Source organism: Gopherus evgoodei, chromosome 2 (assembly GCF_007399415.2).
Source record: "Gopherus evgoodei ecotype Sinaloan lineage chromosome 2, rGopEvg1_v1.p, whole genome shotgun sequence".
Classification (NCBI taxonomy): Eukaryota; Metazoa; Chordata; order Testudines; family Testudinidae; genus Gopherus; species Gopherus evgoodei.
The window spans coordinates 116,133,817-116,149,797 of NC_044323.1; positions in this window are offsets into that span (position 1 = coordinate 116,133,817).

A 15,981-nucleotide genomic window follows, 5' to 3' on the forward strand; every position below is an offset into this window, starting at 1 on the left:
AAGAGACCATTATGATCGTCTAGTCTGACCTCCGGCACAATGCAGGCCACAGAATCTCACTCACCCACTCCTGTATCAATCCCCTAACCTATATCTGAGCTACTGACGTCCTCAAATTGTGGTTTAAAGACTTCAAGGTGCAGAGAATCCTCCAGCAAGCGACCCATGCCCCATGCTGCAGAGGAAGGCGAAAAACCCCAAGGGCCTCTGCCAATCTGCCCTGGAGGAAAATTCCTTCCTGACCCCAAATATGACAATCAACTAAACCCTGGGCATGTGGCAAGACTCACCAGCCAGACACCCAGGAAAGAATTCTCTGTAGTAATTCAGATTCCACCCCATCTAACATCCCATCACAGGCCATTGGGCATATTTACGGCTAATAGTCAAAGATCAATTAATTGCCAAAATTTGGCTATCCCATCATACCAAAACCGATCCCTGAAGAACTCCACTAGTAACCTCCCTCCAGCCTGACAGTTCACCTTTCAGTATGACCCATTGTAGGTCCCCTTTTACCGGTTCCTTATCCATCTTTCAGTTTTCATATTGATCCCCATCTTTTCCAATTTAGCTAATAATTTCCCATGTGGAACCATATCAAATGTCTTACTGAAATCGAGGTAAGTTAGATCCATTGTGTTTCCTTCATCTAAAAGATCTGTTACCTTCTCAAAGAAGGCGATCAGGTTTGTTTGGCCAGGGCCGCCCAGAGGATTCAGGGGGCCTGGGGCAAAGCAATTTCAGGGGCCCCTTCCATAAAAAAAACTTGCAATACTATAGAATACTATATTCTTGTGGGGACTCCTGCCTAAACAAATTGCCTCACTTGCCCTCCCCCACCGGCCCCCGAGCAGCGCTGGGAAAAATAAACATTTAAAAACCTTCCATATCTTGGCACAAACCCGGTTTTGAGAGAACTTCTTTTCAAGTCACCTTTACAAGGTATCGCTGGTTCTCAGCATCAGCTAGTGCTAAAAGGCACTAAAGCTCATTAAAGGGGTTGGACAAATATTTTCCGTCAACTTTTTTTGGATTGAAAACTAGGGGGTTTTAAAGAGCAGAAAAAAAACACGAACAATGTCTGCTTTCCTTCAAAAAAATTTTTTTTAATTGAAAAGCTGAAATTAGTCTGCCAAAACCTGAACATTGTTTGGGGTTTCAGAAGTGTGTGGCCAAATATTTGCTGCTTGCTGTGTTTGTTTAAAGCAACAATTAAAAATAATCTGCTTAAAAAAAAATCCAAAGCTTATGAACCACCTCAGCTTGTGACCAAACACCTGAGCCCATCAAGTCAGAGATTTTTCCAGGTTCTGATACTCTGCTGGCTTTCTTAACTCATATCTGTCTCAATAACTTTGGGTTCATTTAGCTTAGAACATAAGAATGGCCATACTGGGTCAGACCAAAGTTCCATCTAGCCCAGTACCCTATACCAAGTTCCCCAAAGGCACTGAACCTAACAGGTAATGATCAAATGATCTCTCTCCTGCCATCCATCTCCACCCTCTGACAAACAGAGGCTAGGGACACCATTCCTTACCCATCCTGGCTAATAGCCATTACAGGACTTAACCTCCACAAATGTATCTGTTTCCTAGAGACTGGCTCCATGGGGTCCCTCACAAACTGGAGATGGTTACTGTGGGTTTGTCTTTAGTATAGCTTATGTACATACTCCACGAACTGAGCATTTGAGCTTGTTCCAGAATCTGAAATGAGCCTATGTTGTGAAAACTGAAATGCTCAAAATAGCACATGCATGTGAATGGCCACAGGTGCTAAATTTAAATTAACCCAGAGGTTCTCAAACTGGGGGTCAGGACCCCTCTGGGGGTCACGAGGTTATTACTGGGGGTCATGAGCTGTCAGCCTCTACCTCTGTCAAGGTTTCTCCCCCACTCTGAACTTTAGGCTACCAATGTGGGGTCCTGCATGGACACTTCTGAGCTTAATTGCTAGCTTAGTTCTGGTAACACTGCCACCATCCAGAAATTTCAGTGTCTGGAACACTTCCTGTCCCCCCCAAACCTTCCCCTCCCTGGGCAGCTTTGAGAGGCATTTTCACCAAGTACCTGGTGAACACCGATCCATCCCCTTGGATCTTAACACAAGGAGAATTTAACTGTCCCCTCCTCCTTTCCCCCACCAATTCCTGGTGAGTCCAGATCCAATCCCTTTGGATCTCAAAACAAGGAAAAATCAATCAGGTTCTTAAAAAGAAAGCTTTTAATTAAAGAAAGAAAGGTAAAAATCATCTCTGTAAAATCAGAATGGAAAATACTTTACAGAGTAATCAGATTCATATAGCCCAGAGGAACCCCCTCTAGCCTTAGGTTCAAAGTTACAGCAAACAGAGGTAAAATCCTCTCAGCAAAAAAGGAACATTTACAAGTTGAGAAAACAAAAATAAGACTAACACGCCTTGCCTGGCTATTACTTACAAGTTTGAAACATGAGAGACTGATTCAGAAAGATTTGGAGAGCCTGGATTGACGTCTGTTCCCTCATAGTCCCAAGAGCAAACAACCCCCAAAACGAAGAGCACAAACAAAGACTTCCCTCCACCAAGATTTGAAAGTATCTTGTCCCCCTATTGGTCCTCTGGTCAGGTGTCAGCCAGGTTTACTGAGCTTCTTAACCCTTTACAGGTAAAAGAGACATTAACCCTTAACTATCTGTTTATGACACGACCCCCAAATCTCAGACAGTATGGAACCACACTCACGGTGCTTTCTTTCCTAGAACTTTAGAATAAACAGATTAATAAAACACATGCACCTTTACATATTCTACTAATTATGTAAAACTACAAGATTTTTTACATTCTAAGGACAATTTAACTAGTTAATTCCGGGAAACTTTCACGGGAGAGTGCATCAGCTTCTTAATTAGAAGCTCCTGAAATGTGTTGAATTTCAAAATCAAAATCTTGGAGAGCTAAACTCCATCGAAGCAGTTTTTGTTGTTTCCCTTGGCAGTATGAAGCCACTTTAGTGCAGCATGGTTGGTTTGTAGCTGGAAACGCTGTCCCCAAACGTATGGGCATATCTTTTCCAGGGCATACACAATGGTGTAGCATTCTTTTTCACTGATTGACCAGTGGCTTTCCCTCTCAGACAGTTTCTTGCTGAGAAACATGACAGGATGAAATTCTTGATCCGGTCCTTCCTGCCTTAAAACTGCTCCTACACCACGCTCAGATGCATCTGTGGTTACTAGGAATGGTTTGTCAAAGTCTGGGGCCCTTAGCAAAGGGTCAGACATGAGTGTTGCCTTAAGCTGGTTAAAGGCCTTCTGACACTCATCAATCCACTTAACTGCATTTGGCTGTGTCTTTCTGGTCAAATCTATTAGTGGGGCAGCGATTTGGCTGTAGTGTGGTACAAATCGCATGTAATATCCGCCACTTTTGGATAGCATCCACCTTGGCCTGTAGGGAATTTATTGTTCCTTGACCCACCTGTTGTCCAAGGTAAGTCACTCTGTTTGGGCCTATTTGACACTTTTTAGCCTTAACAGTTAGTCTTGCCTGCCTGATGCACTCAAAGACTTTTCCCAAGTGTTCCAGGTGTTCTGCCCATGAATCAGAAAAAATGGCCACATCATCGAGGTAGGCAAGTGCATATTCTCCCAATCCTGCTAGGAGACCATCTACAAGTCTTTGGAAGGTGGCGGGTGCATTTTTCAGCCCGAAAGGAAGCACATTAAATTCATACACCCCTGCATGGGTGATGAAGGCTGACCTTTCTTTGGCGGCTTCATCTAGTGGTACTTGCCAGTACCCCTTGGTTAAGTCTAATGTAGAGATGAACTGGGCACGTCCCAATTTCTCCAATAGCTCATCAGTGCGTGGCATTGGATAGTTGTCGGGACGAGTTACAGCATTTAGCTTACAGTAGTCCACGCAAAAAAGTATTTCCCCATCTGGTTTGGGAACTAGAACCACGGGAGATGCCCGTGCACTGTTAGAGGGGTGGATTATACCCATCTGTAGCATGCTTTGGATCTCCCATTCTATAGCAGCTTGGGCATGAGGAGACACCCGGAATGCTATGAGATAGTTGACAGCTCCCAGGCGCTCTTGGACCGTGAATGGCCCTTCCCATGATGCTTCCATCTTATGGGCCTGTAGCACCTTTAAGACCATAACCTGGTCCCCAACTTTGAAGGAACACTTTCTGGTATGTTTATCATATCAGGCCTTTTGCTCTTCCTGAGCATCCTTTAGGTTTTCTTTAGCAAGGGCTAAAGAGCGTCGGAGGGTGCTTTGAAGGTTGCTTACAAAGTCTAGAATGTTAGTTCCTGAAGAAGGCTTAAACCCTTCCCATTGCTGCTTCATCAACTGTAATGGCCTCTTAACCTCGTGGCCATACACAAGTTTGAATGGTGAAAACCCTAAACTGGGATGTGGTACAGCCCTGTAGGCAAAAAGCAACTGCTGCAACACTAGGTCCCAATTATTGGAGTGTTCATTCATGAATTTACATATCATGGCCCCCAAAGTTCCATCAAACCTCCACACCAGGCCATTGGTTTGATAGTGGTAAGCGGTGGCAACCAAGTGATTCACCCCATGAGCTTCCCACAGATTTTTCATGGTCCCTGCCAGGAAATTAGTTCCTGAATCTGTAAGGATGTCGGAGGGCCAACCTACCCTGGCAAAAATGTCTGTTAAAGCCTAGCACACAGTTTTCGCCCTGGTGTTGCTTAGAGCTACTGCTTCCGGCCATTGGGTAGCAAAATCCAAGAAAGTCAATATGTACTGCTTTCCTCTGGGGGTCTTTTTTGGGAAAGGACCCAGAATATCCAGAGCTACTCGCTGAAATGGGACCTCAATTATGGGGAGTGGCTGGAGAGGGGCTTTCCCACTCATTGGCACACACCTCACAAGACCATACATAATTAGCAACGTCCTTTCCCATTCCCTCCCAGTGGAAAGACTTCCCCAACTGGTCCTTTGTTCTGTTCACCCTGGAATGACCACTGGGATGATCATAGGATAAGCTCAAGAGCTTTACCCGGTACTTAGTTGGAACTACCAACTGTCTTTGAGGACGCCAATCTTCCTGGTGTCCACCAGAAAGAGTCTCCTTGTATAAAAGTCCTTGTTCTACAACAAACCGGGATCGGTTAGAAGAGCTGAGAGGCAGTGGGGTGCTCTGGGCCGCCATCCAAGCTTTCTGAAGGCTGTCATCTGCTTCCTGCTGAGCCTGGAACTGTTCCCTTGAGGCTGGAGGCATCAGTTCCTCCTTAGACTGTGGACTTGGGCTTGGTCCCTCTGGAAGCGATGTAAGTGATGGGGTTGTTTTCGTTGATGATGAACCGCTTTCTGCTGGTGCACTATGTGATATTTCAGGCTCTGGCTGAACCTCTTGGGTAGGGTTGTCTGCTGCTTCTGCCAGTTCAGGCCTGCTGGTGCCCTCTGGTGTTGGAGTTGTAGATGGGTTTGCAAGTGCTGGAGTCAGTGCTGGCAACGGTTTTGGTGCTGGTTGCTTTTCCAATTCCGGTCCTGGGACTGGATGCACTATGGTTGTTGCAGTCGTTGGCAGGGGATCCGGTTCCACCACTTCTGTCTGGATCTCTGGTAACACAGACGGGGCTCCTGTGGACGGCTCAGGAACAGGGATGGGTGTGGAAGCTTGTTTGGCCTGGCTGCGTGTGACCATTTCCACCCTCTTGGCCAGCTTCACATGGTTGGCCAAGTCTTCCCCCAGTAGCATGGGGATGGGATAATTGTCATAGACTGCAAAAGTCCACATTCCTGACCAGCCCTTGTACTGGACAGGCAACTCAGCTGTAAGCAAGTTTACAGATTTTGACATGAATGGGTGAATTGTCACTTGGGTTTCTGGGTTGATGAATTTGGGGTCCACTAAGGATTGATGGATAGCTGACACTTGTGCCCCAGTGTCCTTCCACGCGATAACCTTCTTTCTGCCCACTCTCAAGATTTCCCTTCACTCTGAGGGTATTTGAGAGGCATCTGTGCCTGGGGATCTTTGGTATGATTGTGGTGTAATGAACTGTAATCGGTTGAGGTTCTTGGGGCAGTGGGCCTTTATATGTCCCAGATCATTACATTTAAAACATCGCCCAGCTGACTGGTCACTGGGTCGAGGTGGGTTGCTGGAGACTGGTGAGGTGGGACAATAGGGTGTCTGGGGCTTTCCTTGGGTTGTAGGTGGGGTCTTGGGTTGCCCCCAGTGATAGGGTTTATTTCCGGTTTGCCTCTCTGATATTCGCTCCCCTTGCTAGTAGTTTTTTTCTTTTCTGCCACTTCCACCCATCTGGCTCCAATCTCCCCTGCCTCGGTTACAGTTTTGGGCTTCCCATCTAGGAAGTACCTTTCTGTTTCCTCAGGAACACCCTCTAAGAACTGCTCCATTTGCATTAGAAAGGACAGCTCTTCCCCGGAGTTAGCACTTGCTCCTGATATCTAGGCCTCCCAATTCTTTCCAATGTGATAGGCGTGTTGGGTAAATGACACATCTGGTTTCCACCTTAGGGCTCTGAACCGCCGACAGGCATGCTCAGGTGTTAGCCCCATTCTGATTCTGGCCTTGGTTTGAAAAAGTTTATAATCGTTCATGTGTTCCTTAGGCATTTCAGCCGCCACCTCTGCTAAGGGTCCACTGAGCTGTGGCCTCAGCTCTATCTTGTACTGGTCTGTTGGGATGCTGTACCCAAGGCAGGCCCTTTCGCAATTTTCTAAAAAGGCCTCAGTATCATCACCTGCCTTGTAGGTGGGGAATTTTCTGGGATGGGAAACAGTACCTGGAAAAGGGTTGTTAGGGTTGGTGGGTACATCCTGTTTAGCCCTGGCTAATTCCAGGGCCTGCTTGTGGGCCTTCCTCTGGATCTCCATAGCCCTCTGGTGGTCAGCCTCTTCGGCTTTCTCTTCTCTTTCTCTCTCTCTTTCCTTCTCCTCCATCTCTTTTTGTTTGTTTCATCTCCATAGCTCTTTTGTGGGCAGCCTCTTCTCTGGCTATTTCTAATTGTTTTAGTTCCACCTGTCTCTTATGTTCGTTGTCTTTCTCTGTTGCTTCCAGCCTAGCCAGCTCTAGTTTGTTAGTTGCTCTACTGGTACTCATTTTCCTGCCTTCTTGTGCTGGCCACACCCCTCTGCAGTTCACTGAAACTGGGATGCACTCAGCTCAGGGCTAATTGGTTAACAGAGACTTTCTAACTAGCTATACCCGAGAGGTAGAAAGAAAGAAAAAACAATTCAGCTTGTAAATTCCTTTTGCTGGCTGCGTGCTCACAGCTTGAAGCCTCCTTTTAACAAAGACCCTTGTTAAAAAAACTTAACACCTCTGCCTTCAGGCTGCTTTCTAAGCAGCTAGAAAGGAGAAAAAAATCCTAATGGCTTTTGGTTCCTAAAAAATCCCTCACCGCTGCTCCCCACTCTGAACTTTAGGGTACAAATGTGGGGACCTGCATGGACACTTCTAAGCTTAATTACTAGCTTAGATCTGATACACTGCCACTATCCAGAATTTCAGTGTCTGGAGCACTTTCTGTCCCCCCGAAACTTTCCCCTTCCTGGGCAGCCTTGAGAGACTTCACCAATTCCCTGGTGAACACAGATCCAAACCTCTTGGATCTTAAAACAAGGAGAAATTAACCATTCCCCCCACCAATCCCTGGTGAGTCCAGATCCAATCCCCTTGGATCTTAAAACAAGGAAAAATCAATCAGGTTCTTAAAAAGAAAGCTTTTAATTAAAGAAAGAAAAGTAAAAAAACCATCTCTGTAAAATCAGGATGGAAAATACTTTACAGGGTAATCAGATTCATATAGCCCAGAGGAACCCCCTCTAGCCTTAGGTTCAAAGTTACAGCAAACAGAGGTAAAATCCTCTCAGCAAAAAAGGAACATTTACAAGTTGAGAAAACAAAAATAAGACTAACACGCCTTGCCTGGCTATTACTTACAAGTTTGAAACATGAGAGACTGATTCAGAAAGATTTGGAGAGCCTGGATTGACGTCTGGTCCCTCATAGTCCCAAGAGCGAACAACCCCAAAACAAACAGCACAAACAAAGACTTCCCTCCATCAAGATTTGAAAGTATCTTGTCCCCCTATTGGTCCTCTGGTCAGGTGTCAGCTAGGTTCACTGAGCTTCTTAACCCTTTACAGGTAAAAGAGACATTAACTCAGTTTTTTAACTATCTGTTTATGACAACCTCAAACCCCACTTTGCCTCCAGCATTTATAATAGTGTTAAATATATTAAAAAAAAGTTTTTAATTTATAAGGGGGGCTCATGCTCAGATGTTTGCTATGTGAAAGGGGTCACCAGTACAAAAGTTTGAGAACCATTGAATTAACCCCTCTGGAGCCTCGGGGAATGTGTTGGGAGGCCTCCCTTGGTATGGTTGGGAAGAAGGTAGGTGGTGTAGGATATTGCTCTTCTCATGTGATCCCTCCCCCACGGAAAAGATGACAGTTTGGCTCTTTCTGTTAAATAGGTGTCTACAAGCCTCAAACTGCTGAATGAGCTTTAGGGTAGGGAAGGCTGTGCCTCTTCAAATGGCCTGGCCCTGCCCCCTATTTGACTCCCATCCACTTCCTGTCCCCTGACTGCCCCCCTCAGAATCTCTGACCCATCCTGCTCCTTATCCCCTCATTGCCCACCCGAAACCCTCTCTGCAACCAACACCCTGGGACCCCACCCCCCACCAACCTCACCCCCCTGTTCCCTGTCCCCTGACTGCCCTGACCCTTATCCACTCCCCCTCCCCCAAGTCCTGGCAGACCCCCGAAATGCCCACGATGCAACCCCCCGACTGAGCCCCAGAAGCTCTGCCCCCTCCCTGTTCCCTGACTGGCCCCGGGACTCCCTGCACCTTATCCAACCAACCCCCCTGGCCTCCTACCATGCTGCTTACCCCCGCCTGTCCTGGAGCCTCAGCGCTCCGCATCCAGGAGCAGCCCTGGGAAGCACTACAGCAGCCTGACTCCAGCGGGGCCTAAGTTCCTGTCGGCTGGCCCAGAGCTCGCAGCCCTGCCCCCTTACCACGTGGCTCTGAGCAGGGGGGAGCTCAGGCCCCGCCCGAGCCACGCCGCTTTAGCTCTGTCCAGGGCCACTTCTAGGTTACCCCCACCTCTCCCCTCTCTCGGACTCTCAGTGCACCGCATCCAGGAGCTGCCCTGGCCCCTGGACAGCGCTTCAGTGGTCTGGCTCTGGCAGGACCGGAGCTTGCAGCCCTGGCCCCTTACCATGCGGCTCTGAGCAGCGTGGAGCCCTGGCCCCTTACCATGCTGCTTTAGCTCTGTCCAGGGCCGCTCCTGGACGCGGCATGCTGAAGCGGTGGCGGATGGGGGAAGGCGGAGGCGGGGCTGGAGAATTCTTGTGGGGGCCCCTGTGGGGCCTGGGGCAAATAGCCCCACTCCCCCCACCCTGGGAAACCCTGCATTTGGCACGATCTACCTTTTGTAAAACCATGTTGTGTTTTGTCCCAATTACCATTGATCTCAATGTCCTTAACTACTTTCTCCTTCAAATTTTTTTCCAGGACCTTGCATACTACAGATGTCAAAGTAACAGGCCTGTAGTTACTAGGATTGCTTTTTTTCCCTTTCTTAAAAATAGAAACTATGTTAGCAATTCTCCAGTCATACGGTACAACCCCTGAGTTTACAGATTCATTAAAAATTCTTGTTGATAGGCTTGTGCCAGTTCCTTTAATATTCTTGGATGAAGATTATCTGGGCCCCCCGATTTTTAGTCCTATTAAACTGTTCGAGTTTGGCTTCTACCTTGGATGTGGTAATATCTACCTCCATATCCCTTCTCTCTCCTTGCCCTTATACTGTGCTTCAGATTCCAGCCTAACTCCTCCAGTTATTTGGGCTGGATGTGGGAGGCAGGATTTAAGGCTAGATGAGTTCTATAGCATCAACAATATTTGGTCAAGTTTTGCTCTTGGTTATACCAGGGTAAATTCCATTAAAGTTAATGATCCAAATTAATCCTTGATTTAATTTCACTGAAGTCAATGCAGTTTACACCAGGGATGAATCTGATTTATTGGAGTTACTGAACATTGACCACACCAGTGTACTTGAGAGCAGTATTTGATCCGTAACAATTAAGCCTGAGTTACGCTGTGGTATTCAGTTCTTAATAAAGCAGTATTTAGTGTATCCCAAAATCTTACAGTGCTTGTGACAGGGTACTGGGCAAAAGGTTGCAAATTCAGCCCTCTGTCATGCCCGTCCCTCCATAGCGGAAAAAATGAGAATGGGCTGGAAGTAACCTGGCCCTAATTGGGGAGGCGGAGACAGCTGCTACCCAATTAGCCTGGGGCTGCATAAAAGCCTCAGGGGATGGAAGCCACGGTGGTGGGGGAGGAGAGCAGGAGGAAAGGGAAAAGACAGGGAATGGAAGCAGGATGGTAACACTCCCCTCCCTCCTGTCTGCAGATAGTGATGGGTTACCTGTATGTGGTGAAACGGTGGTGGGAACAAGCCTGAGAATAAAGTGCACCAGTGGTTACTAAACCCAGGGTCTCTGAGTGACTTTGTGAGCTTAACAGGGGCAGAAGCCAAGGGGGCCCTGCCACACACTGCTACACACTTCAGTAACCAAACACTTTTCTTGTAGACCAAAGCACATGATATTCTGTATCTTAGAAAACCAGAACCGTCCATATTGCTCTTCTTCCCCTATTTCTACAGTGAGAAGAATCAGCCAACTGGTCTCTTGAACTGTATGGGTTTTGCTTTTTTTTTTTTTTTTTTTTAATTTAAAGGCACGGTACTTGTGAGAAGCTTTTTATCATCTCCTCTGGGCAGACCCTCATCTTAAAACCATATTGTGTCTTAACAGCATAGGTGATGGGTATTAAAGGCCAGGGGAGGCTAAGCCTCCCCAAACAGCTGCCAACCCATTACTTTTGAGAGTGCAGATACCTGGGCTATTGCCCTGCCCGGGCTTTGCCCCGAAGTCCTGGTCCACCCTTGCTCTACTCCTTCCCATCCCCGCTCCGTCCTCTCCCCCAAGTACCCCACCACCTTGGATGGAGGAGGCAAGCAGGGCCGGGCCTTGGAGTAAAGCCAGGGCGCAGGGCCGGTGCCGGGGGAGCTTCTGATTCTTGTGCCAGCCTCCCCAGATGCCCGAGCCATATGCTGCCCATGCTAACAGTATATAACATTCTTCTTCGTAAAATGTGCTCCATTCTTAAAGGCTGTTTATATGGTAGAGCAGGGGTAGGCAAGGTACGACACGTGAGCTGGTTTTCAGTGGCACTCACACTGCCCAGGTCCTGGCCACCAGTCCGTGGGGCTCTGCATTTCAATTTAATTTTAACTGAAACTTCTTAAACATTTTAAAAACCTTATTTACTTTACATACAACCATAGTTAATTATATATTATAGATTTATAGTCTATAATGACATTATATTATAGTATAGTCTATACACGTTCTAAAAACATTTAAATGTATTACCGGCACACAAAACCTTAAATCAGAGTGAATAAATGAAGACTCAGCACACAACTTCTGAAAGGTCGTCGACTCCTGTGGTAGATGAATGTGGACCATCTTTATATATATACAATTGCCTCTATCCATCACTAAATTCCGTTTGCTTTTCCTGTTATGAATCTAATGCTGCATTTCACCGTATAGAAAAGTCAAGGGATTATAGGTATTATAGGTAGCAACATCTACAGTTAAGCTTCCACGACACTTCCCATTATAAAAGCCTGTTTTCAGTTGGGAGGGTACATGGTCAGAAGCTGGGGGAAAGCGATAGGAATAGAAGGGAGGAGGGAAATGACAGAAATACAAGAGGGGGATGGGAGCTGAGGAGGAGGGGATGACTGAAGGGTCTGTGGTCTGTAACCATTAGAGAACGCTCCCCTACAGAACCTGGAATTGAACCCAGGAGTCCTGAGACTCAACATTTCTTTACTGTCTGGGAAATAGCAGTGAAACCTACTGGCAAAGTGTCTGTCTCCCCCTCCCTTCCCCAGAGGTGGCTCCAGGCACCAGCAAGCCACTGGGGGCGCTCTGCCGGTCACCATGAGGGCGGCAGGCAGGCTGCCTTCAGCGGCTTGCCTGCGGAGGGTCCTGAAGGCAGCCTGCCTGCCGTGCTTGGGGTGGAAAAATACCTAGAGCCTCCTCTGCCCTTCCCCCTCTTCCTTCCCCCTGGATGGTTTACATATTCTTTGACAACCTGTTGTTCCTATCAGTTACTCCATTAGTTTGATTGGCTGAAGACTGTACTGTGGACCTAAACATCCTAATCTTGCTGATGACCCAAGTTGGGGCTCATTGTGGTTCCAAATGATGAAATTTGGTTTTCTAGGTCGCTTTTTAAACCATTTAGGAAATTGATAAAATTTAGGAAATTGATAAAATGATAAAAGGTTGCAAAGTCAAGCCCTCAAAAGTTAGGAAATGCCAGAATAAAGTTGCATGAGTATCCTTAATTCAGTTCCCATATGATAGTCTTTAATTGCATGATTACGTGGTTTCATTACTTGTCGTATCAGTCTACAGTAATTCAGTATGGTCAGTGTGGTTTTCCGAGGTGATGAGATACCCAACAGGGTTAGTAGTTTCTAGCTGTAGTTCCCATTCACCCTCCCATATTTTTACTATTAGTGTGAATTATTTGCACTTTGGCAGTGGCAGGAATAGGCTGTTGCCAGAAGTATGGGCAAAAGCTGGTAACACAATGCACACACAAAAGGAAAACATCCCGGAACCCCAATCCTGCAATAAAGTTCTTGTAAGCAGACTCTGACACTTGGGTGGAATTCCACTGAAGTTAACAGGGGCTCAGTGCAGGTAATGGGTGTTTCTCTGTGCAGAGCCATTTGCAGGATTAGGGACTCAAAAATGGTAACTGCATCATAAGAGTCAGAGACCACTGACCATGAGTTGTTTGCCTTACAGATGGCCAGGATGGTTGGAGCAGAAATTACCAGACACTGTACAACTATTTTGGACTCAAAGTTTCCCAGCCTGAAAGCTAAAATGAATAATACATTAGGAGAAATAAGCACCATAATAACAGTATTAAGGGTGCTGGCTCAGAGTTGAAAACAGATCATTACCCTGGAAGATTGGTCAGAAGAGACAGATAATCAACAGAGTAAATAAAAGTATTGCCTGGCAAACTGCAAGACCTTGAGAACCATGGCAGGAGGAAAAATCTATTAGAGACTGGACTTTGAGAAAGAATGGAAGGAAAGCAATCTGTATCCTCCTCCAAACAATGAATTCCTGCTGAGCTTAAAGTGAAAGTAAAAAATGGTCACATTAAAACTGAGTGGATACATAGAATTGGATCATTGCCCTCAGGGGAGATTGTGAGACTCAGAACAGCTATTAATATTCCATAGTCAGGGAGACCACTAAAGAACTCGAAGCTGCAAGAAATCTCAAGGTCCTACAGGAAACCGATAATAACCTATTCATATTTACAGATTTCTCCATTGCCACCCAGTGAAGGCCAGTGGAATTCACAGAGGTCAGGAGTATGCATTACTCAAAACAATATTAGATTCTCTTTCCTATACCTGGCAACTCTAAAAATAATCAGCATTAGTTAGACATCCACCTTCAAACGTCCCACAGAAATTAAAGACATTCTCAGCAGTATTTCATATAGTTCATTGATGTGAACTATGCTGCTGTTATGTAAAAAGTAGATCTATATATTCCCTTTTTTATAAACTTTCTGTAAAATAACTTCCTGGCATATTAGATATTAACTTACAAAATAGATTGGCTACGAATGCCAGATAATTAATTTTTTAACCTCCTCCTCACTTGATTTGAAATTCTGATTTAACAGAAGCAGGAGGTTTACGGAACTTAAAACGTAAAGAGAAGTCAATGACTTGTGCTTGTTTTACTCTCTGCTGGAATGGAGATTCCCCAGACATGGTTTATCACATAATCTATGTACTTACATTTTGCCCTCCTGAACATATACCATTTAGGATTGCTTCCCCTCCCTTTATGCCAAGCATTTTACAGATAGGGAGAGCCATAAAAAAGTCAAACAAAATGTTCTGTTTCAGGCTATCAACACTATTTAATAATTCGTTTCCCTGTAAAAAAAATGTTTCATAAAAGAAAAACCTGTAGGACCATATCCAACAGAGAAAATGATAGAGTATTGAGGAAAACTTTTTGTTATAGCATATTTTTTAAAAGAAGTTACCTAACCAGAATATACACTTGATTAAAAATGGCAAAAACTCTGATTATACTAATAATGCTAGAAAAAAGGAGAAAATATTTAAAGCAACATATACTTTTATAATAAATGACAATATTTAGTAAACAGTTATGAACAGTCTAGAATGTGTACATAGAACCAGGACTGGCTCTAGGCACCAGCAAAGCAAACACATGCTTGGGGTGGCACATTTCCAGGAGCGGCATTCTGGTTGTCAGCCAGGCTGGTCTGCATGTCACACAGCAGCAGGGTGGGCAGAACCAGCAGGCCGGCCAGCAGCCAGAGTGCCACCAGCAAGAGCAGTGCAGGGGCGCATGGGCCGGAGCGCAGCAGTGAGCACATGATGGCCAGGTAGCGCTCAAAGCTGAGGCCGTCCAGGCAGAAGTCAGAGGTGAACATGTTGAACAACACCAGGTAGCTGCTGAGCTTGCACAGCGCCAAGCCAAAGGGCCAGTGGAAGCGCAGCGCCAGGTAGGCAGCCCAAAGATGTAGAGTCACCACGAAGGCCAGGTTGGCCAATGCCCGGTTGCCGATATAGGTGTCGGCGGAGCGGTGCTTGGCCCGCAGGCTCCAGCACATGGTGAAGATCACCAGCCCATTGCCCGACAGTCCCAGCTTGAAGACCAGCATGAAAAGCAGGGGCAGCAGCGAGAAGGACACCTCCCAGTCTGCCGGCCACTTGCAGTGTGCACCCGGCCCGCTCTCGTTCACCTCCCTGTAGTAATAGTAGGGTTCGCCGCCCAGCGTGTCTGCAGCTGCGTCCTCCATGGCCCCACACTGTGCCCCACCACCAATAAAGGGGGCTCCCACCACTGCCCCTGTCCCCCGCGGCGCGCCTGGGGACCCACCCCCGGCTGCCGCTCTGCCAGCCCAGCCCACTGGGGGCCAGGGTCCTGCCCTCCGCCCCAGGCACACCCCGGTCCAGAATCCCAGCCCCAGACCCAGGCACATCACTTCTCCCCCTGTTTCCAGAGTACCCCCATCCCCACCCCCTGCCTCCCAGCACAGGGTGAAGCTTGAAGAGAGACAGAAAGGGAACAAGGGGGGGTTGGGTTGGGGGGCAAGTGCTGTGTTTTTCCAGCACATGGGTTATCTAAAAACTATAGTTATTAATGCCTGGTAACATATAATTGTTTTTAAGGTTTCAAATACACAACACTTACCTCTGTCTGAAAAACGTTTGTTGACTGGGATTTTCACTAACTTTCATTAATAAGGAAAAAATTAACTTTTTGGGGGGTAAATCAATGTTCATGTCCCAGCTCAGATCTTCCCAAGCCCCCTCAGCTCCTTCCAGCCTAACCCCCACACAACACTTTTCAGACTCAGAATACTCATTCCTGGGGATCAGAGCCCTTTTCCCTCCAACTCTTTTCAAACAGTGACAAGAGAGCACTTTTTCAAAGTTTTATAACTCGGTCTGATTAACCTTCAACTTTTTTTCAAAGAATTTTTCTTTGGGGAGGACCTACACATAAGAAACTGTGTGTGGAAAAAGCATTTTTCAGAAAGTTAGATGGGTGGGGCAAATTCACACTTTAATGGAAACTTTAAAACCCTTAGCTATGGAGTCACTATTGCAAATATATACACATGTATGTATAGACATGGATATAGACACAGACTCTGAACTTACACTATGAGTATAAATCTTTATAAACAGGAATATTATAAATACAGGACATGCCAGAGATAAGAATGTGATTAGAAATTTCTCTGTGATGACCATGCCACTTATAGTCCTGTTAATTTGAACATATATTGCAGTTG